This window comes from Equus quagga, chromosome 15 (assembly GCF_021613505.1).
Source record: "Equus quagga isolate Etosha38 chromosome 15, UCLA_HA_Equagga_1.0, whole genome shotgun sequence".
NCBI lineage: Eukaryota > Metazoa > Chordata > Mammalia > Perissodactyla > Equidae > Equus > Equus quagga.
Genome location: NC_060281.1, coordinates 38,305,496 through 38,332,162, shown reverse-complemented (window position 1 = coordinate 38,332,162; position 26,667 = coordinate 38,305,496). Strand labels below are relative to the sequence as shown.

The window sequence follows — 26,667 nt, the reverse complement described above, 5'->3', positions numbered from 1 at the left end:
AATCTATACAAATTTCCTTTGATCAACAATGTACTTTGGAGCCCCTACTTTAGGACTATTTGAAATGTCATACGGTTTTACAAAAAAAAAGTTTTATTCGCACTATAACAGAAAATTAAAGCTTCCATCTTCCTGCTCTCTCTCTGGTCCTACTTGTATATTTTCTGTCTTCAGTGGTGGGATGGATTTAAAAGTTCAGTTTCAACTTCTCACTAGCTGGACCAACTCAATTGAAAATAAGCTCTGTTTCTGTATAGATAATAAATATAACATTAAACACGCTGTTTGAAAACTCTGTAAGTGCTGATAAACTAGATATCTCCAAGATACATCAAAAAAAAAAAAAGCGAAAAACACAGGATACAAAATAGTGTGTACAATGTAACATTTTACGTAACTAGAAAGAAAAAAATTTATATTCGTATTTTCACCTATATGCATAAAGAAAATCAGGGAGAATATATATAAAACTAAGAATAGCAGTTATATGTGGGAGACGGTGCTGAGAACTGGCAGAAAAGGAGGTAGTGCTGAAAACTGGACAGATGGGGGATGTGAGCGAGAGGGAAACTTCACTGTATTCCCATTTGGTTACTGGCCATGTGAATGTATTACCTTACCCAAGAAAAAACAAACACAAACAAAGAAACGAGTCTCATCAGGCTGACATGAAGGTGTGGCAGGGCCAGGCTCCTCACTAGAGGCCCTAGGAGAGAACTCGCTTCCAAACTCATTCAGGTTGTCACAAGATTCAGTTCCATGCAGTTGCGGGACTGAGGTCTCCATTTCCTTGCAGGCTGTCAGCCAGAGTCACTCTCAGTTTCTAATGGATGTCAGCATTCGCTGGCTGGTGGCCCCCTTCATCTTCAGCAACGGGCTTTCGAGTCCTTCTTGTACTTCAATCCGTAAGCATATTATTTAATACAAAATGAAGTAGCAGGTTCCCTTTATTAATTAAAAAAAAATTTAGGTGCTGACTTTCAGCCAGTCACTGTTCTTGACGTGAAGGATGCAGAACTGACCAAAACAGAGGAGGGTACCACCTTCTCGGATTTAGTGAGCGTCCACTATGTCCCTGGCACTGTGCTTGAGACATCACTTACGTAATTATTTAATCAATATCGTTAATGTCATTTTCATAGTAACCTAAAACAGTACTTTCAAACAAGAGAAAGAGTAAAACCATGTTGGGAGCCTGAGGGACAGCGCAAGGGGCGAGGAGAGAAACAGGTTTAGGAGGCTCGAGCTAGGACACGGAGACCCAGTGGCCGGACTTCAAGAAAAGAACAGGACAGGGCGAGCGAGGCGCTTAGACTGAGAGCGGCCCCAGGGTCTCTTGCCCTCCTATATCCCACCGTGCACCCCGCCTGCATCATTCAAATCTCAAATCCGACACTTTTATGATACAAGTTCAAAAAAATTTAGACGAGTTGTAAATGACTTGTAAGTGGCAGTGCCACGGTAACGGTCAAATATAACCCAAAGGCCGACCATTGCTCCATTTTACCGTGGAGCATTCGCGGTTGCTGGTCTGAAGTTTGGCGGGAGGCAACACCACAGGCCTCAGACATTCCCACATCGAGAAAAAGAAAAACTAAATACCACCTTGCGTACACCGTAAGTGGATCGAATCTGCGACCTTAACACTTTATAAAAGCAACGCCCTGACCAATTGAGCCATTTACCATGACCAAGAGTACTGATTTCTCTTTCAAAAGCTTAAATTACAGGAAAACAGCATTGCCTAAAGCTTTTTCCAGACTGATGCAAGAAATTCTTTAATTTTACTTCCCCTTCCCTAAATGCACCCACCTTACCTCATTTATTCTTTTAAGCTCTCCATCCTTACTCTCGTGCGTTCTTTTAAAGAAAGAAAATTACAAGTCAAATCTCTCTGCTCTGTGATTTAATGACTATCTGTAACCGGATACAAGACAGCAGTATCCACAGGCGATGTGTTCGAAAAGAGGAAACAAAATCGTTAGCACTGGCCCGTACGGGGATCGAACCCGCGACCTTGGCGTTATTAGCACCACGCTCTAACCAACTGAGCTAACCGGCCACCACATAAATAAAGCCGCTTTACTTACCGCTTTTAAAATTATACCAAGTAAATTTGGCTGGTGTTCGGCTCAGCAAAGAGTCAAGAAATATTTTTTCTATAAAGAAAAGGAAAAGATAAACCCCAGCTGCTGCCATGGATGAACCGTGTTTCTTCCTGTGAAAACTTAGTCTTTCTCAAACTCATGGAAGAAGACTCATAAATGTCCCCTAGCGGGATTTTTTTCCAAATACTCCAAGAAGGGTCCGGGGCTAACGCGAGGCTGCTCCAAGCTTGAGATGGCGGCGGGCGGATCAAGGAACTGAAAACGGTACTGCCACAGTGCAAGGCTCGGAAGACTCGGCTTCCGCTCGCAACACGCGGATTCTCTGCTCCTGGAGACCACTCCGGGCTGCTCAGCTCTTCTCGGGGTCCTGGGGACCCAGGAACTTGCACCGTCTCGCCGCCTGAGCTCGAGGTGGTTCCGCGGTCACCGTGGCTCTGCGTTTGCAGCTGCGCGTCCCGAGCCTCCGCGCGCGGGTAAGTTACGGATCTGGAGCTGCAGTGCCGGTTATCGGACACGTGGTGGCACCCGAGTGCGGGGCTGGGGTCTGCGGAGACAAAAGGACTCTAGGGCCAGCGCCTCTCGAGACCCTCTGACCCATCTGCATCCCAAAAGAACCAAGACTTCCCCAAATCAATGAGAAGGGAAGTCAAGACCAGGGCGAGTCCGGAATCAGGGCCATTATCTGGACCGGGAGAAACGCCGGGATCTGAGAGGAGCAGAGGAGCTGAGGCCCAGGTGGGACCACTGAGAAGGAGGTGGGAAACCATGCCTCTCGGAGGTGCGCTCCTCCCAGCCTCGGCCTGATCCTCCAGCAGGCAGGTGTCAGTGCTGGCAGGGGCCCGTAGAGCAGCTAATTCCTGAGTCACGTTCTGCTTGTCACCCTCTGCTTGCTCTTTCTCCCGTTGGACCCTACGACCCTCCCATTTCTTTTCTACTTTTCTCCTCTTTGTTGCTTCTGAAGTTACTTGACATTTAACCAGTTTTTGAAAATGCAACAATGAATAGCCAATTTCTTCTTTCAATCTCAAAATAGAAAGTATAACATGAATTCACATTGGTTTTATACAGGGTTTCCAGTGTGTCATTACAATTTCAGATGGCTTAGATTAAATTCCTACAGATTTAAGCATTAACTTCCAAAGAACATGAAAAAATTAAGAAAAATGAACAAGTCTGTTATAATTTATATAAATTTACTATTCCCGTTAGGATTCTCTCCTGTGAACTCAATTCTCTGAAGCCCCAGGGGTGGGGAAAACTTGTCGTCTTTAACAGAAATTGAAAGTGCCGTGCTGCTTCCTCTCATTCATCCAAAGCTCACAAAAAATTAGGTAACAGCGTTTGGCCCAAAAGGTCCAAGACATCTGAATCTAAAAATGATCATTCAGAATAGCAAATGAATATTCATGTCCCATTTACTTGATACGCAATCCTGGCACCTAGACATGAAATGTGCCATCAGTAACTAGATCTGGTTCCCTTAACACTACAAAGTGTAGTGACTTTGAAAGAAAGAGGGAAAGAGGACTAATAGGTTGATTGTGAATGAAGATAGAGCAACCCAGGTTCCCCCAACCCCATTCTAGTGCAGAAGAATGAGGTAAGGAATTCAAAAGAGGATATCAAAGAGTAAAGGTGGAATCGAATATGACCCAGTTGTGAAAATTTCTGCATTTTAGATTTAGATTATTATGAAAGTTTTGCACAGGGAGTAGCCAGGTGCTATCTTTAAGGAATAGAGATCATTTGGCAATACCAAACAAACAGGAGGAAAAAACACCATAAAAGGCTAACAGCAATTGAAACAACGATACTGTATAAATTTGTTTTTGAGACCTGAAGTAGAAACAGAAAATCCAGAGAGATATGTAGGAGATACCCAGGAAAACACAGTAACTCCCATGTATGTAGGAGGTATATGTATTATTAAACTTTTGTTTGTATAACTCCTGTATACATGGGTATTACTCGGTTTTCCTGGGTATCTGTCATGTATACAGGAGGTATACGTGTTATTAAAATTCTCTTTGTTTTTATCTTGCTAATCTTTTATTATTCTTCTCTTGCTAATGTCTTTTCTTAATCGTCTCTTCATTACAGAAGAGTCTCAGCTAAGAACCTAGAAGGGTAGAGGGAAATTATTTTTCCTCCTCTACACAGTTATTCATGTGAACATGAGACTTCATTTATCAGAGATAAATGCCAAGGAGACCAATTGCTGGTTGCATGGTGACTTCCTGCTTAGTTTTTTTAAGAAAACGCCAAACTTTTCCAGAGTGGCTGTGCTACATTCCCACCAGCAATGTATGAAGGTGTTACTTTGCTATGGCTGCCATAAGGGTAATTTCTATTGTTCTGTCATCCTGTTCACTGATTCTTTCCTCTCTCCCCTCCATTCTGATGTTGAGTCCATGCTCTAAGATTTTATTTTGGTTATTGAATTTTTCAATTCTAAAATTTTCATTTTGTTCTCTTTTGCATTTTCTTTCTTTTTTTTCTGATTCTGTTTCTTTGCTTTGGCTGTCTATTTTTCCTTTGTTTTGAGCACGTTCAGAGTTGTTCACTGAAGCATTTGTGTGATGGCTACTTCAAAATCTTTGTCAGATAATCCTACCTTCTCTTTCATCTTGCTTTTGGGCTCTGCTGAATTTGTTTTTTATTCGGTTTGAGATTTTCCTAGTTTCGATTTGACAAGTGATTTTCATTTGAAACCTGTGTCTTATGACACTCTGGCTCTTATTTAAACTCTGTTTTAACTGGCCTTCTCTAACACCAGGGGAAGTGGAGGCATCTCCTCATAATTGCCAGGTAGAGTTAGAAGTCCAGGATCCCCCACTCAGCCTCCAGGACACAAGAGGTGAGGAGCTCCTTATTGCTGCTGGAAGATGGAGAGAACTCCGGCTCTCTATGTGGTCTCCATTGACCCAGAGATGGGTGGAGGCAGGACCCAGTTACCACTAGGCCATGACAAAAGTCCTGCTTCTTCACTAGGGCCTCCTCTAACACCACCCAGCAGCGAAGCAGAGGGAGAGGCAATTCTGGATGGGGGTACAAGTCCTGGCTTCCTACTTGGCCTTCTCTGACACCTCCCAGACAAGGGTGTTGGGTCTCCTGGTTGTTACAGCCTCCTGAGGGTGGAAGTCTTGGTTCCCCACTTGGACTCTGCTAGCCTGGGGTGGCGGTGGGGGGTGCTACAGTTTTTCTGTGGTGTTTGGCTGGAGGAGAGGAGATATTGTCTAAAATTTTTCTGACTTGCTAGGCTGTCCCTTTGGTGGTCTTTTGGTACACAGTGGCTCTTCCTAGGGAATTTTTGTGTGCCTCCATTGGCGTTTCAGTTTTCTAGCTTATTTAGCTCCAAGTCTAGGATATATGAGGCAAAAAAAAAACCTAGGGAACTTGCCACCATGTCATTCCTCTGGTCCCAAGGTCCCTGACAGTCTGCCTTCTTTACTCCACCTTTCAGATTCTTTTATGTTTGTTTTATATATAATGTCCAGGGGTTTTAGTTGCACTTAGTGAAAGGATAAGGATAAGGACATTTACTCCATCTTCCCAGAAACTCTGATAATTTTTTAAACTTATATTAATTATATTACATTTATTATTTATATTATTTGTATTACTGGACTTCAATAAGGATATTTATATAAATTATATATATTCTAATACAAAATTATGTTAATATTTATATTATAAATATATTCTGTTCATATTATCCTATATTTATTTATATTTGTTTGTATATATCCTGTGAAAGCAAACATGAGGTTTCTAGAGCAAAGATTAGAGTTACTAACAGCAATAATCCCTTGGTCTTTTCCTCCTTTATGTCTTAGATTTTCTGGATCTTAGATCTCTTTAAGAATATGAATAGGGAAAAAGGGGTGATTAGGCTCACATGTGTGGTGATGGAATATAATTAGTTTTTGGGTGGTGAACATGATGTAATCTACACAGAATTTGAAATATATTACAATGTACATCTGAAAGCTATAGAATGTTATAATCCAATGTTACTGCAATAAATAAAAAAGAATATGAATATTCTATGGACCCTTTCCCATGCTGCTTTCTACAAAGGCCACCAGGGCAAGGACAACTACTTCCAACTCCCAGACGCAGTGACAGAGGTTGCTGCCACCACTCAATACCAGACATGCTGTTGCTCAGTGATGGGTGCCCTTAATTGGTAACTGTGATGTGCTGCCAAGGACACCCCTTATTTGCATGTACAAGGGGATCAAGGCTGCTTTTTAAAAGACCACTTGGACTAGAACGTTGTTGTTGAAACTGCAGTAGATGCTATTTACTAACTCTTGAAGAGTTAAATACTTTAAAATAATAACTGGTGCATTAGTCAGCCTTCTCAAGAGAAACAGAACAATAGGATGTTTATATACAGAAAGAGATTTATTTTAACAAACTGGCTTATGCAGTTATAACAGCTTGGTGAGTCCAAATTCTGATGGCAGAGGCTGGCAGACTGGTGCCTCAGGAAAAATTTGCTATTTGAGTCCAAAGGCAGCATGCTGGTGAACTAGGAAGAACTAATGTTGCAGATGAAGTCTGAAGGCAGTGCATTGCCAGAATTCCTTCTTGTTCAGCGGAGATCAGCCTTTTTCCTATTCAAGCCTTCAACTGATTGTATGAGGCCCACCCACATTATGGAGGGCAATCCGCCAATTTAAATTCAAATCTCACCCAAAAACACTCTCACAGAAACAACTAGAATACTGTTTGACCAAATATCTGGGCACCATGGCCCATCCAAGGTGACACATAAGATTAACCATCATAGCTGGTAAATATATTTAGCCTACCAAACAGTTTCTAGATAAGGCCAAGACATTCAAAGATGTATACCTTTGCTAAAGTGTTTCTCCTTCTGGCCTCAGTAATTTTTTCCTCAAGAAAAATTTTTCCTCATCCTTCAAGCCCTGTTAAAGGTCATCAATTATCTGATTTACTAGTCAGAATGGCCTACATCACTTTTAATCTCATGATCTTTTGCCCAAATAAAAACAAGACTTTGTTCATCTATCTGCATATTCAGCTGACAGCACAAATATAAACTTTGGTAAATTCAGATAACAAATTTCTTACCAAAGAAAATGAAAAATTCTACCTGCTAAATGTCCTGCACATCTTGCACACAACAATGCTAAAAAGGGGTGTGGTTTACTCACCCATGATTGAAGCTTTCATAATTCAAGATTTGAGTCACTTTTCAGTTTCCTCAAAATATACAGAAACAATGAGATTTTTTGACTGTATAGAAATAGAAGGCTATGGCCTCTTTAAACATGCGCTTACAGGATAGCTATCATTGCTATTGGCCATAGGAAAGACCTTAAAATGGTGGCCTGCTATAAAATCATATTTTCAAATTATGGGACAAGAAGAATGCCCTCCCCTAATTTAGAAATACATTGAGGATGAGAATTAGAAAGTAGAGAAGTAGAAAAGAATTACAGTAAACTAGAAATTAATATGCTCCTTTTCCAAAACTGGTGATCTCTGAAGAGGCCATTAGGAGACTAGGAAAGGATGAACTGACTACACCAGAATTGTTCCAAGTTATGTGTAGATTGCCAAAAAGAATCGTACACTGAAAAAAATGGCTCGATTTTTGGAAATAAGACTATTTTCAAATAGTCTACCAGGCACCACTGATATTTTTAAAAACATCACTAGAAAAGAACAATCAAGTTAAATAGGACTCTCTCATTTCTTTACTAAAGCTGTAACTTATTTGGAATCCAACTTTTATTTTACAAGTTTAAATTACCTCTGTGCTTTAAAACCATTTTTCCCAGAAAAAGAGGTTTAACTACAATAGTATACAATATGCTATGGAATATAGAATATTTTTAAATGATGTGCATTTTTGATATGAACATGATATGATGAATTTATAGATGCAAAGGATCTGATTGACAAACAGCAGGTTTACCCAAACAAGATGTAAAGTAGATGGACACTTCTGGAGAGTTAGAGAGTAATTCTACCAATCTAAGAACTTACTGTTGCTTTTAAGTAAAATCCTGAGGATTTCATGCTCAAACACTTTTGTTGAGAGGATATTTAATTTGATGTCATCACACTGAACTGACACCAAGAACAGCAAAGCTGCACGTCAAAGTGAACTTTAACTGTATTTGGTTGTACTACTACATTAAAGAAAAGAAAAATGTTCTAAAAGCTGCAGGCAGTTGACAGAAATATCACTGGAAAAGGAAACGACGAGTAAAAAGAGTACTGTATCATCTGGCAGAAAAAAAGTCATTGTTACTTTTTATTAAATATAGGTAATTTGTTTAATTTGTCCTATTGTATTTATCATCCTTTTTAAAAATGTTACATGCATGTATCTTCCGAATATACAATAATATAATCTAGAAAACTTAAATATCCAATAAAAAGTTTAAAAGTTTCTCTGTCAGAAAACAGAAAGAAACACTATAAAAATGTTACTATATTTTTCTGACCTATATTAGTTGTTTAATTAGTCCCACTATTAATTACTAATTGCCACTTTTAAATAGTCCTATTGTTTGGATCAAAGAATAGCATTTATGTAACAGAATAGCAAACAGAATAATATAATTTCAAATAAACACCTGTTTTTCATATTTTTATGTTAAAGTAATAATACGTATGTGTGTAATTATTCATTTTATGTTATATGATTGTTTGCTAGTTTGGCCTGGTATGGCTCTGTGCCGGGTTGGCTCGCTAAAATGTTGGTCATCCTAGCACGCAACTCCCAGTGTTGAAAGTTAGACAGGACAAGGGCTCCCGGAGACCTAGAGCGAGCTCGCGCCCCTCCTCCCACCCAGGACGGTCTTGGCCTGCCGGGCACCCCTCCGGCTGAGCTGGACACCCATAGCTGGAAATGTCCGGGAGAAAGAACCGCCAAAGTTTATTTCAAGAGCCCGGTTTAGGCCTCCTGCCGATTCTCACCCACCACACGGCTGGCCCGCCCCGCTCCTCCACCCGGGAGAGCCCTGCGGGTAAACAGAGAACCGCGCCCGGCCGCTGGCAGACGCCGGGCCTGCGGCGGCCCCGGACGGAACGAGCGAGCGCCCGGAGCTGGGACGCGCGGGCCCGCGGGGCAGGTCGGGATCCACGCGGTCCGGGGGCCGGGTCTCCCGGAGCGCAGAGGCTCAGATCGAAACCTGCCGCCACCGGTGTCCCGGCACCATGTTCCAGGCGGAGCTCGGCCTGGGAGCCTCCGGGAAATGGCGCGCGTCAGAGACCCGGGGCTTCGCATTATCCACGCAGGCCACTGCAACGTATCTTCCCACGATTGAGGGGGATCAGTAGATTTGGGTTGGAAATACTTATCTGGCAAGGAATAAATTGGGGGTGGCGGCTGATGTCCTTACCGGACACCGGGTAGCCATTGCCGCCCGGTTTCAAGGTGAAGCCGTGTCTTGTGTAGCAATCCAGATTCCAAAGAGCGCAACCATTCCCGCGGCGCCGGCTCATCTCTATCCCCTGCTGCTTTTCCGGGGACCCTCACAGGTCCTGCGGGAACCTGGCAGAGGGGAGAAAGAAGAGGAAGAGCTGTTTCCTTGTGAACAGCGAAGTGATGCAGCAGCGAGGGTCTCTCAGGATAACTCCTGCTTTTAAAGAGCAAGTGCGACGATTTGTGAGTTTTGTTATTTGTAGGTACAAATCAAGTTGAAATCTCTGAAAGCAAATGTTTTTCAGGGGGAAAAAAAAACAAGGGCTGTTTCCGCCCGGTTTCGAACCGGGGACCTTTCGCGTGTGAGGCGAACGTGATAACCACTACACTACGGAAACATCCTGTCGCAAAGCTCTGACCCACCCATGTATGATCGAAAAGATTTTGCCTGCAGGGCCCAGGTTTATTTACTACAGGCCTGTTGGGGAAATGTTCGTTGTAGTGGTACATTTCTCTCCCTTTTTTCTATTTCTAAAGATTGAAAAAAACAACCTCATAAGCAAGCAAAGCCTTCTCCCAGGGCACTAATTCTTGCACAAATTCCTGGCGTGGAAAGCTAAGACAACATTCTGGATATTTTTTGGGGGGGGTGAATTAATGATATATTGTTTTAATTTTTTTCCAGTTTTATTGAGATATAATTGACATACAGCACTGTATAAGTTTAAGGTGTGTTTGACTTACATATATTGTGAAATGATTACAACTGGAGAATTTGATTCCAAGACCTCCGGATGCTGTCTGCACCCGTTTCTCTGTCCGTGCAGTGTGCCCTGATGCTCATCTCTAGGTGACAGAAAATGACTTTTTGGGAAGCAGAATTAAACGGCCTGAGCTCAGGAGACTGTGGGAAACCATCAGCACTTTCTGCCAGTCTCCTCACTTCCTTTGCAGACAATGGACTGGAAGTAGTCATGTGACTCTATCTAACTACCAGGCTTCTAAGAAATATAGGGGAGCAGACGAAATATTTAGTGAACACTGCTGTCTCTGGCACAGAATGCAAATGCAGAAAGACATAGTCTTTGCTCTCAAGGAACTCAGAGTCTAGGAATAAGACTTCTTTATAGAATCATGGTAACTTTGTTCTATTGTTTTATTGCCCATACTTACAGCTACTACAAGCAAGAATCAAGACAAGATCATAAGTCATCCCACTCTTAGATCCCATGCTCTTTCTATCATAGTTGCACCAGAAACATGATATTAAAGCAAATTTTTTTAATATAAGGAATATATTCCAACCAAAATAGCAATATTTGACAACAAAATGCAACTGGACACAGTTGCTCTTGATGAGATTCATACTGACAACCGCAATTTCTAAATTAATTGTTAAAAAATGAACTGACTCAGGTAAAATATAAATTCCTATCTTGGGGGTTGGGGAGGGATGAGATATAAAAAAGAAAGGAGTAAACTACATAAAAATTTAGTGATATATGGGTCTGTATTTTAGTCGGAGGTTTTGCTAAAAATTAGGAATATTTAAGGGGTTTTTTCTAGAATAAAATAAACTTAGAACATGGGAGATTCACCTCTCTCAAACACGTGTAGGGAATTATTCTACATTTCCAGATTATAATTCCTAGTGCAACCTGGGAGAAGCAGCCCGTCTACCCCAGCCTGAGAAGGTTAGTGACCCTTGCCTGAAGAATTTGTAATGACCTCTCTGAGGTAGTTGTCTTGCTAGACTCTGCTGATGCTCCTCAGGATGTATCATTACCACTTCTCCCCTTTCTTGAGACCCCAAAGGGTCAAGGAGAAGGTGTGACCCATGAAGATTTGTGATACACATAGAAATAGTGCATGATTTTATGAATTTATATTGACAGAAACCTGGGAAATTTGAGTGGGAATGGATCTTTAAGGGTATGGGGTCAATGTGGAAGGAATATAAGGTTGCATCAGACCAATTCATTGATATGGTCTTCCCAGGCAGAGATACCTGATTCAATATTTTAACTCAAGGGCCTTGGAACAGCTCTAATTTTTTATTAATTAAAATATACAATTAATAAATGATTAATATATGGACCCAAAGTTAGAATGACCCAACAAAATGAAATTGAAATATCAGTACTTCCTTGGTGTTCCATACAGTGAAGTATCTAAAGGCTTAAACAGACTGAAATTCTAGAGTAGATTATCTTTCTCTCCAGAGGAACTAACTTTCAGCGGGGTTGTAAGAAATAAATTCATGAGGGGAACCCCGGCATCCTTGAGTTGCTCTCTGGTGACTTCCTTGTAGGCCAGAAATTACAGTGGGACCTGCTACCACTGAACTGGAATCCCTAAACACAATGAAAAGGATTGGATCACAGGGTAACAGGAGCCAAATGTTGGCATTTAGTTGCCAAAGATTAGATGGATGTTGTTATGAACTCAATTGTGCCCCCTCAAAATTCATATGTTCAAGTTCTAATCCCCAAGGTGACTGTAGTTGGAAGTAAGACCTTTAGGGAAGTAAGTAAGGTTAAATGAAGTGCTAGGGTGGGGTCCTCATCCGATTTCACTGGTGTCCTTATAAAAAGAGAAAGACACACCAGAAATCTTTCTTTCCTCATGTGCACAGAGGAAAGACCATGTGAGGACACAGTGAGAAGGTGGCCATCTACAAGCTAGAAAGAGAAGCTTCACCAGAAACCAACCCTGAGGGCACCTTGATCTTTGACTTGATCTGTATGAGCAGAAAAGTCTCCCAGGCTCAAGCCAGTTTTGAATGAAAAGAAGTCCAGTTTCCCTTGAGAAAGACCACTCGCACATTGCCAAAAATTTATACCACTATTCTTCCTCCTAGCCTTCCCTAAAGGGACCAGTGTCCATTTACCAAAGTGACTGTGCATTAGGGAAAAGGAAATAGACAGACTTTTCAGAGATTACTAGATAATGGCCCTCAACTGGCATTAATTCCTAGAGATACAAAACATCACTGCTGCTCCCTAGGCAAAGTAGGGACTCATAAAAGTCAGACAATCAATGAAGTTTTACCTCTGGTCTATTTCACTGTGGGCACAGTGGGTCCCTGAACCCACCCTGTGGTTATTTCTGCAATTCCAAACAGAATCTCTGTATTGTTTCTATGAGTGATGGAGTGAAGGCTACTATGGCATAAAAGACCAAGAGGAAGCTACTAGAAATTCCTCTAACTATGGAAATAGTAAACAAAAAGCAGTATTGGTATTCCTGGAGAGATTACAAAGATAAATGCCAACATTAAAGACTTGAAAGGTACAGGAGTGGAAAGTCCCACCATATCTCTATTCAACTTGCTTATTCAACTGTAGCAGACAAAGGGATTAGGAAGAATGACAGTGAGTTATTGTAAACTTAGTCAAGCGATTATTCCGATTGCATTTGCTATTCCAGATGTTGTTTCATTAATGGAGAAAATTCTCACATGCCTTGGCACTTGTTACACAGCTATGGATATGATTAGTGCTTTTTTCTCTGTACCTAGTCATACAGACCATAAAAAGCAGTGGGCTTTCAGCTGGCTAAGCCAGCAGTACACCTTATCTACCATTCCTCAGAGGTATATCAACTCTCCAATCTCATTTTATAAATTAGTCTAGAGACACCTTTACCACCTTACCATATGTTCTAAAGTTGAAAGCTGATTATTGTTTTAAATACAGACATTTTAGGCAAATGTGTATGATGCAAACTGATCACAAAGTGAAGGGGTCCTTCTTTCCAGAACTGGCTCAGTCTTGTGGGCCTCATTTGTGTCTCTATCCCAGCCTTAGTCTGTTTGGGCTGCTATACCAAAAATACCATAGACTGGGTGAGTTAAATGACAAATATTTATTTCTCACAGTTCTGGAGGCTGGGAAGTCCAAGATCAAGGCATGTATAGATTGAAGTCAGGCTTCCTGGCTCATAGACAGCAGTCTTGTCCCTGTGTCCTCACATGGAGTAAGGGGCAACAGAGCTCTCTGGGGTCTCTTTTATAAGGCCTAATCCCATTCACGAGGACTCTACCCTCATTACTTAATCGTCTCCCAAAGGCCTCACTTCCAAATATTATACATTGGGGATTAGGTTCCAACATATCAATTCCTTTTCTGACTTAAACTATGTTTAGTCAAGGATAAGTTGATATTGACCTCCTGTGTAGGAAGGCCAGTGGTGAAATGGGTCACAGGTCTGACCAGGGCCACAGTTCCACTCCTGGCTGTCTCAGTTTTCTTTTCTTTTTCTTCTGAAAAACATCTTTCTTCCTACACTGTTCAAAGAAGTGATATCAAAACATTATCTAAAAGTGATGCTGAAACAAATTATTAAAGCATTTTTAAAGGAAGTTATCCTGAATTGATTCTTCCCATTGGGAAGTGCTACCCCATGGTGCAGTCTTGTCTGTCAGTCGAGTCTGAAAGAGTCTTCAGAGTCATCCAAGGAGCCATCTTCTAAGATTTCTTTTTTCACCTCCCACTTCTTTCTTCCTGAAATTGAGAAAGGCAGTTCATTGAGAAAGACTTTTGGACAAACTTTAAAATTGAAGAAGCTTTAAAGGAAATGATAATTTACCAGTACTTCCTCCACCAACGTTTTTCTTATCGTGCAGCCATCCACACTCATTTGCCTTTCACAGCTCTCAGTCCTCAGGCGTCAGCCCTGGAGGAAAAAGAAAGAACATCTCCTGGTGTAATGTTGTGTGGAAGAATGTGGCAGGCTCATAGTGCAACTAGAGTCTGAGAAACCATGTAGAACAAAAAAAGAATCCCCGGCAAAAGTAAAACTCCCAAGGAGACAGGAAGGAAGGGATGAGCAGTGACTGCTTTTAGATGGCATCATTTTAAACGGCCTCCTTTCTCTGTTTTGTTCCTTGGGGACTCCTAAATTACTTGATAGAGTAGAAGGACTAGGGAGAAAATTAAGATCTAGCTGAGAAAGAACCACAAACATTTCAAAAGATCCTTTTAATTTGTGGGTGGATTTCACAATCTTTCTCCCAAGATTAAGTCTCCGAAGTGTTCTGTCAGAGACACTGGAAATTAAACCAGTGAAACAGCCACACGGCTCGCCCTTGCCTGGTTCCGGGTCTGTTGCAGAACTGTGAACTGGTCAAATGACAAAGCGGGGGTCAGGGAACTGGAGATTCCTACAGTCACTCCACTCAGTGCTTTTTGCCCCTGAAGCTGAGAGAGGATTTCTGGTGAAAATAGCTCCTGGAATCGGTCCGCTGTAAGGAGAGCTACTCTCTGGGCAAGACAGAAAATAAAAAGACAGGTGTGCTCCTTTCTCTGCCTAAACAAAACAAAACACACAAAAAATAGTCTTTTAAAGTTGTACTCCTAGGCCCAAAGGAGGAAGTTTAAGCTATTTAAATTGTGCGAATTTGGACAAAATAGTCCACTGAAAATATACTATGGAGAGAGAATTTCTTCCACTTCTCCCAGAACAGCCTAGAGCAAATCAAGACTGCTCCCCCAAGGGCTTTGAAATCAGGGTGTGCAGATGGTAGTCTGACCCACTCAGCTACCAGCTGGTCTTGGCTGCATGGACAGTGCTCACAAATGGAAGATCCAATTCAGTGTCCGAAGAATGTTCCAGGACAATCTGATCTTGGATCTGATGACTCTCCCAGAGCCTCCCAGGTCTTCCTTGCCCCGCGGGTCCAGGCTTGGAAGCCATTCTAGAACCTTCTTGCCTTTTTTCCTCAGCATTCCCGAGAGGCTTCAAATCTCATTTGTGTGAGTAGCTCCCTCTGGAGCACCAGGTGAGGCCTCCTTAAGAGCCCTCAGTATTGCTCAGTTCCAGAAAGGAACCATTCCAGAGGAGACCTCTGGTAAGAACAGTTTTTATCCCCAACCTCCATGTTTATGATGTTTTCTTGAGCTTTTATTTAATTTTTGAATTAATTTTTGAATAGGTAACATCTAACGTGTAAAATGACATGCAGTAACCTTCTCCCTCCTGCTTCCAAAAAATGCCACCTCCTTAGTCTCCAGTCCCTCAACTGGTTACTGTTGTCATGAGTTTACTAATTATCCTTGAGAGATTTTTTGTAAAAATGCGTATACGATCTAACACAAATATATTTCCAATGGTAGCATTCTATACACATTGCTCTAAATCTTGCTTTTATTTTAAAATGTATGTATTTACATAGTAATCCGTCTCATTTTCTTTTAAATACTCCTAGCACTCCACTGTGTGGTTATCCCATAATTTATCTAATTAAACAATTCTGAATAACTAGATTTTTCCCAATCTTGCTATTACAATTAATGCTGCAGAGAATAAGCTTGAAAGCAATATAATCTCTCACGTGTGCGAGTATATCTTGTACATTTGTAGAAATACTGTATCAAAAGGTAGATTCATTTGAAATATTGGTAGAGCCTGCCATGTTGTCCTCCATAGCAGCAAAGGATAGTGTATTAGTTTGTGGAGAGCACAACTGAATAAGATCCCAGGCACGCTTAATACAATTCCTTACTTCATTCCTTGCCAACTATGATGCCAAACCAGACAAATCATGAAGACTGTAGAAAATTTTTAAAATTGAGGATTCTTGTAATGCTGGACTATTGCCTCCTCTCAGAGGTGAGATTTTGCAGTGTGAGGCCTGGCAGGATGGGGTGAAGTTGGAAAAGGCTGGAGCGGGGCTAAGTGGAAGGATCTGATGAAGAGGTTTGGAGAGTGACCTCCTTTTGTGTACCGCTAAAAGTAAACATGCCAAATAAACAAAAGTGACCAGCATTGATAGGATTATAAATCCGGGGCTTTATACAAATGTTTTTTAATACACAAATAGCAGCAGCATGCTGGGCTGTGATGGCCGAGTGGTTAAGGCGTTGGACTCGAAATCCAATGGGGTCTTCCCGCGCAGGTTCAAATCCTGCTCACAGCGCATTTACCATTTTTCGTTTCTTAAGTCACAAAAGTTCATTTTCACAAATACTATGATTCTCTAGTTTCATCTTATTCCACAAGAAAACTGATAGGAAGAAGGCAGCTTCCTATTCCAAGATCTGCGTTGGCCTACCTACCTTTTCGGTATGCATCCTTTGTGTATTTTGGCTCTTTTATCCTTCTCCTTCAAGCTGGGCATCTGTGAATCCCTGAACGCAGGAGGATGCCTCCTTTGGCCCCGCTATCCACAGCCTGTCCATAGTCCATGTGAAGCCTGGGACTCAGAATAGCTGCTTGTTTTGTGTTGAGATTGTTAAATCTGAAAACAGTGGCAAATCCTAATGGCAAGGAAAACAGGAAATTTTGTTTTAAAAAATCTGTAACAAAATTCCCCGTGCTGATAATAGAAATCTCAGTAGCTTCCTTAAAGAGTTCTCTGGTATTAAAAAACAAAAGCAAATAAACAAACAAAAAAACAGGCTGGTGGGAACCATAAAGGTCTAGGATCATAAATATCCATTAATGTGTATGTGCCAAATACTTTTTAAAACAGTGAATAGAAATGAGGAGATCGAGGCAAAGAGAAGATACGCAACTTAGCCCAGGCAATGAATCTAGTGGGGTAGGATTCCAGATAAAGTTTTTGTGCACCCTGCCTACACTTGGACCCAAACTATTGTGCTTCTAGCTCTCAGAAGAAAGGACTGCCCTCACTTATAAATACTTTCATATTTCCATGTGCCTATTTTGCCTACTTCAAACTCTAAAATATATCTAGCCAATTTATGTAATGATGACTGGTATCCTCTAATTTCGTAATTATGTTAACTCTGAGCTTCTAAGGTCCTATGTGAATTGGGTTCTTAAATGTTTTTCTTTATTGAATTCTTGCTTCCATTTGGATGTGCACGAGTGTTTCTGAATGTCTCTTCTGCTGCACAGAGTCTGAAATTATCTCCTCTGTAATGAGTTACGGCTCTTTGGGAGAGTGAAATGGAAATATAATTAATAACTCAAGAATGTATTTTATTTCATTTTCTTTTTTATTGTATCAAAATTTAAAATTATGTGGATCACTAATTACTGATCTTCATGAAGCATCAGTATCTAAATACTTTTTTAAAATGACATTGATGAATGGATAGATGAACCAACTGAGTAAGCTAATGAAGCATTCACAAATAGAAACAATAGGCACAAGGACACGTAAATGAAAAAAATACTAATGACAGTCTTTCTGTCACATACATGATGTTCCAAAGCAGCAAATTTATAAATATAAATGTTTTATATATGCAAATTGGCCACAAAGAAAATCAGTCAACTTTACCGGCACCCACAGGTCTTGTTAAACTCCTTTCTGTCTGCATCATGAATCAATTATTTTCTCAACCATTCTAATGAATAATGAATAATCAAGAGCCTTGCCCGGAGGGGCCAGTGGCGCAATGGATAACGCGTCTGACTACGGATCAGAAGATTCTAGGTTCGACTCCTGGCTGGCTCGACCTCTTTTTTTTTCTTAATAGCGAAAGTATTTTCCTGTGTACCTTGTTCAAATGGATAACAGAAACAAATTCCTAAAGTCCTTCAGAATGTAGTTCATGTGATCTGGCTCTTCACCTTCCATGGTACTGCCACACAGAGCAATCTTGGCTGTTCCTTAAATCTGAATGGATGCTCAAAGAACCCCTCTTCTGAAATTTCCTTCTTTTTATCTTGTTTCTTTTGGCTGAAAGAGATCTTTGGAAAGACAGCTTTAAAAAATCAAAGTAATACTATTCGACCATAAAAAAGAATGAAGTTCCAATACGTACTACAATATGGATGAACCTTGAAAACATCATGCTAAGTGAAAGAAGCCAGACACAAAAGGCCATATGTGGTATGATTCCACTCATATGAAATGTCCAGAATAGGCAAATAGAGATAATGTTAGTAGTCACCAGGAGCTGGGGAAAGGGCGGGATGGGTACAGAGTTTGGGGGTGATGAAAATGTTTTGCAATTAGGCAATGGTGATGGTTGCACAACTTTAAAAGGGTGAATTTTATGGTGAATTTCAAGAATTATATCTTAATTTTTAAAAATCAAAGAAGCGTCAAAGAAAAAAAGTTACCAGTATTTTCTTCACTAATTTTTCCGCCATTAAGCAGGGTTCTCACTCCTCGGGGTCTCTCTCTTGTACACTTTCTGGCCCTGAGCATCCGTGCGGGAGGAAAGAGAAGGACCATCAACTGGAGAAATACTGAATCAAGAAAGTACAGCTGTGGATAAACGAAATCACAGCTTCTCCCTCAGGCCCTCATTTCTGCGATAGGCAAAGATCGGCCTTGACACCTGCGAAAGCGAGTCAGCTTCTGCTTCCCCGCCCGGCTCGGCGATCTCACCAAGAAGAACGAGGCGGCCTCAAAGCGAAGGACTGAGACTAAGAAACTGTTTAGAGATGAAAGGGGTCCAGACAAAAGTTAAATACACAAGAAGAGGGAGAGAGTATTAAGGGAGACAAGAGAAGTGGCAGCTTTGGGGCGGTGCCTCTAAACAGGCGGATCTCCTTCCTAGGTGTTCCGGGACCTGACACCAGAGCTTGGGGCAGAGTGGAAGAGTTTGGGAAGGAAATGTAGGCAAAGCCAGGAAAAAGAACACAAACAAGCAAAAGAGACCTTCATTTGTGGGTATACACTATTTATCTTACAAAAGTTTATTGACGCTGGACAATGTGCGCTGTGAGGGGTGCTGAGAAAAGAATGAACCTGTCCCGCGTCCAAACTTCATTTGATCCACGGTCTGTCGGGTTGTAAGAGAATTAAAAGGGAAGATGGGGATGGGAGGGAGGAAAGAATGGTCCAAAGGATTTCGAGCTTCTTAAAGCAAATTCTTCTCAAATTTTAGGGTGCAGGAGAATCACTGGGAAGAAGTATTGAACCCATTTTTCTGCACCTCACCCTTAAGGCTCCTACATTGATTCTAGGATGCAGTCCACGAATTTTTAGCAAGGTGATGCTGATGCTGCTATTCTGCAGACCTTACATTAAGTAGCACTGGACTAGTGCGTTGCATTTTACTACCCGCTTTTTACAGCTAACACCAACAGGGAACTTCCAGGGAGGAAGGGAAAAAATAGAGCATCTATACGGAGATGCACAACTTCAGCATGATACCTCTAGGCTTTAACCAACCAAGTAACCAAGCTTTTCCTTTTCTTTCTTTTTTTTTTTTTTTTTGGTGGGGTTGGTGGTGGGTTGTTTTAGAAAGAAGTCAGTTTCCACCTCCCGATTAAACAAACAAAAGGACCTTTCATATAATAATCACACTTTCAGTCCTAAAGGAGAAAACTTAGGCTTTTTTCTAGTTGTTTTTAATCTGCATGTTGGGAACCCCACTCCCCTCAAAAAAAAAATAAACCCTACAGAGATTGTATTGTGAAGACAGAATTTTTCCTTTTCCCCTGGAACATTCTACAGCTGAACTGTCCAAAACAATAGTCATCAGCACATGCTTCTAAAACTTAGTTTAAAAAAAATGTAATATCTCATTAATGGTTATTTTAGTGATTACAGGTTGAAATGATAACATTTGGGATTCAAACATTCAAATTAATTTACTTGTCTATTTCTATTTTTAGTGTGACTACTAAAAAATTAAAATTATTTGTTATATGTGTTATTGTTGACTCACATCTTCTCTCGGTTATTTATGTGGTAACATCAGTAAGGCGGATCGACTTGCTAGATGCGTGATTCTTTTGGGCAGACTCATGGTGGTATATTCCAAAGAATTTGTTTTATTTCAAAAAAATATATGTATTCTTCTCCAAAAGCAATTCCTATTGTGTGAAAATGTCAATTTTCTCATACAATATTTTTTTACCTGCTTTTCTTTTTCTATTCAAAAGGGCTCTGTAGGTCAGGTGGTTAACGAGCATGCTTAGTGAAGAAAAGATCGTGGATTGCGATTTGGTGGACTCTCTCTATAAGCTTTGTACTTTTGCAAAATGTTAGCTCTAGTTTTGTTGAAGACAGTTTGGGGAATTTACTCCTGATGAAACCTGTGTTATTCAATTATTATATAATGTGGAAAACTAAGAGCCTGATGTTTACTTTATAGATGCACTTTCTGAAGGCAGCAGGCAATACAAGTTTTTACACAAGAGAGGGAAAGACTGGACGGACTATGTAAAAAGTTGCACAAAAAACCACTCTTCACATGACATGACTGAAGCACTGTAAATTATTCTTGGACACCCAAAAATTCAGAATTCTTAGATGGCAATGCCCCTCCCATGTACAATGAGATTATCAGTGATTTTCTTTGCATGTTGAATATTTTGTCTTTAATCTATAACTTTTCCATTTGAGAGTTTTCAATAAGAGCTCCAGCAGTCACTGAAAACTACTGTTTTCCATTTTGTGGGATCCACATACTCGATCTTAATTTTTTTTTTGTAATTGGAATCCCAGGAGGTGAAGAGAGAAAAGGGCAGAAAAACATTTGAAGAGATAACAGCTGAGTACTTTCCCAAAATAATGAAATAGATCAAAACACAGCTTCAAGGTCAGAGAAGCCCAAGCAGAACATATAAAAGAAAAAGAAAACCTGTTTACGTCGTATTCAAACAGCTGAAAATCGAACAAAGAGAGATAATATTGAAGGCAGCCACAGAACAAAATACATACTACGTCTAACTAAAAAATAAAAATAAAAATTACAGCAGACTTCTCATCAGAAATTAAATATGCCAGAAGACAATGGAATGACATTTTAAAGTGCTGAGAGACCAAAAGAATTTTTTAAAAAAAACCAAAACCATTAATCCAGTATTCTCTACCAAACAACAAATATTTTCCAAGAATGCAGAAGAAATAAAGATATTTTCAGACAAACAGAAACTGAAAAGAATATTGCTAGCAGATCTGCACAATAGAAAATGTTACAAGAAGTTCTTCAGGAAGAAGGAATATGAGGCCAGAGAGATACGTAGGAATGAACATGCACAGAAATTGTTACCATGTAGGTACAAATAAGGATTTTTTCCAATTATAATCACTCTAAAAATAGTTGCATAAAGCAAAAATAATAGCAACATGTTGTACAGTTATAGCATCCATGAAGGCAAAATATATGACAATAGCATAAAATATAGGAGGGAGAATACTGTTGCAAGCTTCTCACACTGCACAGGGAGTAGCATAACATCATTTGAAGGTAGACTTTGATTAATTGTAGCTGTATACAGAAAACCTTAGGGAAAACATTAAAGATTGTTTTAAAAGACATAAAAATGATAAGGCAATAGTGCAGATAAAAATAAATCATGAAAGAAGCTCATATTTTTCCAAGACATGAAGAAAGAGACCAAAGAAAGGAAGAAAGAACAAAAGGAACACGTAGGAAACAACCAGTAGGATAGATTTTAGTACAAACACGTCAGTAATTACATTATATGTAAGTTATCTAAATCCACCAATTATAGACCGAGTTTGTCAGATTGGATAAAAATAAGTTAAGGCCCAACCATATGCTGAAGCAGTTCCTAACTTTGCGCAAGAATTTCTTATTTTCAGGTAAAACACACGCTGAAAAATGAAACTACCGGGAGTGGGGTTCGAACCCACGCGGACACGCGTCCATTGGATCTTAAGTCCAACGCCTTAACCACTCGGCCATCCCGGTGATAACGCAAGCACTTTGATGTCACGCATTACTGGGTTAGAATTAAAGAGTTGTTAGTCCCTGGGAGATTACGAATAACTTTATGTTCATGAAATCTGGAACCAGGATCAAAAGTGTAAAGAGGAAAAAGATCGCTGTAATGTTTCTTGGGGAAAAAAAATGAAAAAAAGTTTATTTTTAACAAATATTATCTCATCACTAATTTATACTGGGTGTTAGGGAAAGACTGAACCATCCTTGATCTCAGAGACTTGCATTAAAATGAGGAATGTCATGACAAAAAAAGCACGTGATGCTACAGGAATACTCACTTTTCCAGGCCCAACTCATTCTGTCACCACTTATGCTCAAGAGGACACTTATTTTAGAGGATATGCAAAGGAAAACCAAAGAGGAAAGGAAGTGGAGTAATAAAGGTGGGGAGAATGCAGCTGCATGAACTACATCTCATAACTCTAAAATGGGGTATCCACACTTTTTATTCCTCATCAAAGAACACTGTTTTGCCTGCTGAATCTAAGCCTCGATTCCAAACCCACTGAACCTGATTGTCCAAGTGAAGACTTTAGGTCTAGAAAAAGAGGATAGTTAATATTGAGACAAACTTCTCCTGGAGCGAATTAAGAAAACCCTAGTGCGCACAAATGTAGTTTGGAGGTTGAATACATGACATTGATTTTAATAAGGAAGCATTTTACCCAAGAGTTCTGACTCTCCACTGATGAAATCTCTGTCCTGAGCACCCACTATGTGCTAGGCACTGAGCCAGGTGCACATAAGCTACCAAGTCAGTAAGATACTGCCAGGCACTTCGGGGATGGGGTAGCGGGTTGTTTAAGAACCCATTAAAGCAGCTCCCAGATGGGTATTGAGAGAGTTTGTGTTGAAAGTCTGTGAAGTCTTCTGGAACCAGAGGTGAAATTCAATACTTAAGTAGAATTTGGAATACAATTAATTTATAAACATCATAAAACACCTATTGAGAGCCACCAAAACAAATAAATAAATACCTCTCTGTTATTTTGGTTACCAGAGGAAAGAACTGTAATATAAGATGATTGTGTTAGCTGTACCACACAAGCATAAAAGGTCCAAGGACAACTCTCCCCAGGCTTAAAACCACTGATGCAGAAAGAGTCCAGCCCTTGTTGGTAATGCACAGAGCTTACTAAGTTCACAAACTTGTGCCCTCAATTGCCTGATAAAGCCAAGAGAAAGGAACGTGTTACTCACTTCATTGGTCCATCCAGCTCAGAGCTCTGTCTCTGACCTTTTAGACACTCTGTACCAGTGAGCAAAGAGATAGCATGAGAGATTCTTGCCTTTGCACGTTGAGGGAAATCCACACCTGTCAGTGTCTGAGTCAGAGCTGAATTGGGAGGAGTGAGAATGTAGTGGGTGCAAGAAAGGGCATATCAGAGAAAGGAGTCCCCAGGCGTTGGCAGACATGAGAGTTTATATATTATTCTCTTATTGTCATTCTTAGCATAGAATAAAAGCATCTGTAGAATTTATAAAATATTCTTATCTAGAGAGTGTAAATACCTAAATGTTTCAAACACAAATTAACAGAAATATATGTAGCAAAATATCTTTATGACCTACAAGATAGAGAAGAACTTAAAAAAAAATTTAAAAGAACAAACAGTAAAGTGAAGCATCAGTATAATTTACTTGATGTAAATCAAAGATATGTTAAATGAAGGCCACAAGTAAATAGGGTGACAAGTGGAAGACATTTGAAACATTTAAAAATGACAGCTTAATCTATACCATATAGTAAGAAGCCAAGAAAATCAGCAAAATCATGCAGAAAGCTCAGTAGAAAATGGGTAAAGATTAAGAACAGGATGCTCACCAAAGCCAAGATACAGAAGAAGAATTTGAAAAGATTAAAAACAATTTGAACATTCAATATTATTAGTCATGTATAAAAAGTCAAAATAAAATGAGCTATTATTCTATATACGTTGTTAGAAGAATTAGAAAGCTGCATGTGTCAATTATGCAGGAATCTGATATAATACCCCTCATGTCCTGCTGATGGAAGTTGACATCACTCCAGCCATTCTGAAGAACAATCTAATGCCTTTTACTTAATTTAAGGTTATTCATACCCAATGATCCGGATACTCTGCTCTTAGGTGTGTATGATCCCTCCCTCAGACACAAAAATCGCGCAAAGGCACAGATTGTATCATATGTGTATGTTAATTGCAGCATTATTTTGCTTTTTTAGAATCAAATTCAACCATCATTGGACAGTAGATAGGTAAATGTGGTAAATGCATAATATTGAATATTGTGCATCTATGAGATGTAATAGACTAGATGTACATGGAACAAGGTGTGTAAACTTTAAATATAAAGTGTTTTAAAAGGTATTTAACACAGTAAACATTTTTCCTCTATTACACTAATCATTCTGCTCTCTAGCCTTCAAAATCTTGGGGCTGCTCTCCACTTTCTCATCCTTTTGTCCCTGTGCATTTATGCCTTAAAACACCCTTAATATTCTCTATAATGTAGTTTGAGATAGAGAGAAAGCAAATGCTGTGCTTAATCTGCCATAATTATAATGAGGTCCATCACTGACTTACTGTGGAACACCAAGGATCAGTAAAATAGTAGGTAGTGATAGGGAACCACCATTTATAGGCATCAAAATACTAAAGAGGCTAGAAATTAATTTTTTATGTCAAATTTCCCTGTCTCTCATTCCACAGACCATGTCAACCTAATGAGGTTAAGCTGAAGAAACAAATGTTACATCCGAGACATGATCAGAACTCCATTGGCAGGCTGTTGCTATTTCCAATCACTCCTCCTAATTTCTGACAAATGCTGGCTCAGTTACCACTATCCTCCCTCCCCTGCTGCTCCAACTTTTCAGAATATGGAGCTAATGGACAGGACCCATATGAGTTCCACTTTTAGGAGCTGCAAATGAGACTATCTTCTATTCCTGAGCATTAATTTCTCTCCCTGGTGTTGGACTCAAGGCCTGCTCAGGCCATCTGAATCCCTGGTCTCCTCTTTGTTGGCTGAAGCTGGCAGCATGCCATATTTCCATAGCTTCCACAGTAGTCCCCCAAATCAGCCATTAATTCTGTGTTCTGGAATATTTGGCAATTATAGGCACTCGGGCTTTGTTGAAAACGCTTCTAGGTGGATCCTTATGGTAGCTAGAAAGAAATTAAGGAACAGGGCCGACCCCGTGACCAAGTGGTTAAGTTCCTGCACTCCGCTTCGGTGGCCCAGGGTTTTCCTGATTCGGATCCTGGGCGCAGACATGGCACCACTCATCAGGCCACGTTATGGCAGCGTCCCACATGCCACAACTAGAAGGATCCACAACTAAAATATACAACTATGTACTGGGAGGATTTGGGGAGAAAAAACAGAAAAAAAAAAGAAAATTGGCAACAGTTGTTAGCTCAGGTACCAATCTTAAAGAAATGAGGGAATGTAGATGTCAGTGTGATCCCAGAACCCTGCAGTCCCCTGGAGCAGGCATCAACCAGATGGGAAAGATTGTAAAACAACTTCTTGATCTCTCTGTTATGATATAGAAACTTGGAACAAAGGGATCAGTGCTTGGTTTACTTTGGATCTAGTGGGGAACAAAACTAGGGCCTCTGCACATAACACACAAGTGATAACCACTACACTAAGACCCAGTGTCCTTGCTGAGGATGACAGGGGCAAATGCTAGAAAGAGCAGGAAGCCAACAACAAGTTGGCTTCAGTTGACAGGTCCAAGGACAGTCTCATCACAAGCTCACGTGAAGAGGATATTTGAAGTGCTAAATAACCTTACAGGCAATTCCCTTGGCACAAATTTGAAAGGCCCATCAGTTAGAATACACAGAGAGAAAGTAACTTTGGATGTCCAGAACCGAATTCCTGACTTTTACCTGGCCCTTGTTTATTCATTCATTAATTCCTCCATCCATCCATTGTTTTGCTCAAGGAATGTTAATTGAATCCCTATTATAAGCCAGAGATTAAGTAGCTTGGAGTAAAGAAGTGAACACAACAAACAAAATATGCTTTTCACATGGAGGTTATGTTTTAGTCCCAAGCAAATAGTAGTTGGTGATTAAATACACCTTTCTTTGATGAAAATTGTAACCATACTTAGCAGAACTTTTTTTGATCAACTCCCCTTCTTCAGGATTGGTAAAATTTGGTCCCCTAGACATTGTTCACAAAGCTAAGTTGAGATAATTATGCATGAGGAAGCTGCCAATATATGGATTAAACTATAATAAATACATAGTGTAGGAAATGTATTCACATATAAATGTGAACGTAAATATATGTTTTCTCCCTAGTAATTGGTCCTAATGATTAATTTTTTTCTGCCTTGATTTTAAACTTCCCAAAACCCAGCCAAGCTCTTTATTTCCTGTTGTACGCCTTTACTTGAACACTGCTCCTGCCTTTGGTTTTCAAACCTCAAGAAAGTGTCTCACTTAGGAGTATTAAAAATGGGTGTCTGCTCTTTGACATCAGTATCAAAAGGATCTTTTCAGACACCATAACTCCTCAG

General features: G+C 40.1%; 5 non-coding genes across 5 annotated transcripts; 2 read left to right on the top strand and 3 right to left on the bottom strand.

Moving 5' to 3' along the window:
• Positions 1–1,988: 1,988 nt before the first annotated feature.
• TRNAI-AAU (transfer RNA isoleucine (anticodon AAU)) lies at positions 1,989–2,062 on the bottom strand. Its single transcript has one exon. It is a non-coding gene; the product is annotated as a tRNA-Ile (tRNA).
• A 7,782-nt stretch (positions 2,063–9,844) lies between these two features.
• TRNAV-CAC (transfer RNA valine (anticodon CAC)) lies at positions 9,845–9,917 on the bottom strand. The gene has a single exon. It is a non-coding gene; the product is annotated as a tRNA-Val (tRNA).
• Positions 9,918–16,356: 6,439 nt separating this feature from the next.
• On the top strand, positions 16,357–16,438 carry TRNAS-CGA (transfer RNA serine (anticodon CGA)). The gene has a single exon. It is a non-coding gene; the product is annotated as a tRNA-Ser (tRNA).
• A 1,436-nt stretch (positions 16,439–17,874) lies between these two features.
• TRNAR-ACG (transfer RNA arginine (anticodon ACG)) lies at positions 17,875–17,947 on the top strand. The gene has a single exon. It is a non-coding gene; the product is annotated as a tRNA-Arg (tRNA).
• Positions 17,948–22,029: 4,082 nt separating this feature from the next.
• TRNAL-UAA (transfer RNA leucine (anticodon UAA)) lies at positions 22,030–22,112 on the bottom strand. The gene has a single exon. It is a non-coding gene; the product is annotated as a tRNA-Leu (tRNA).
• Positions 22,113–26,667: the final 4,555 nt, after the last annotated feature.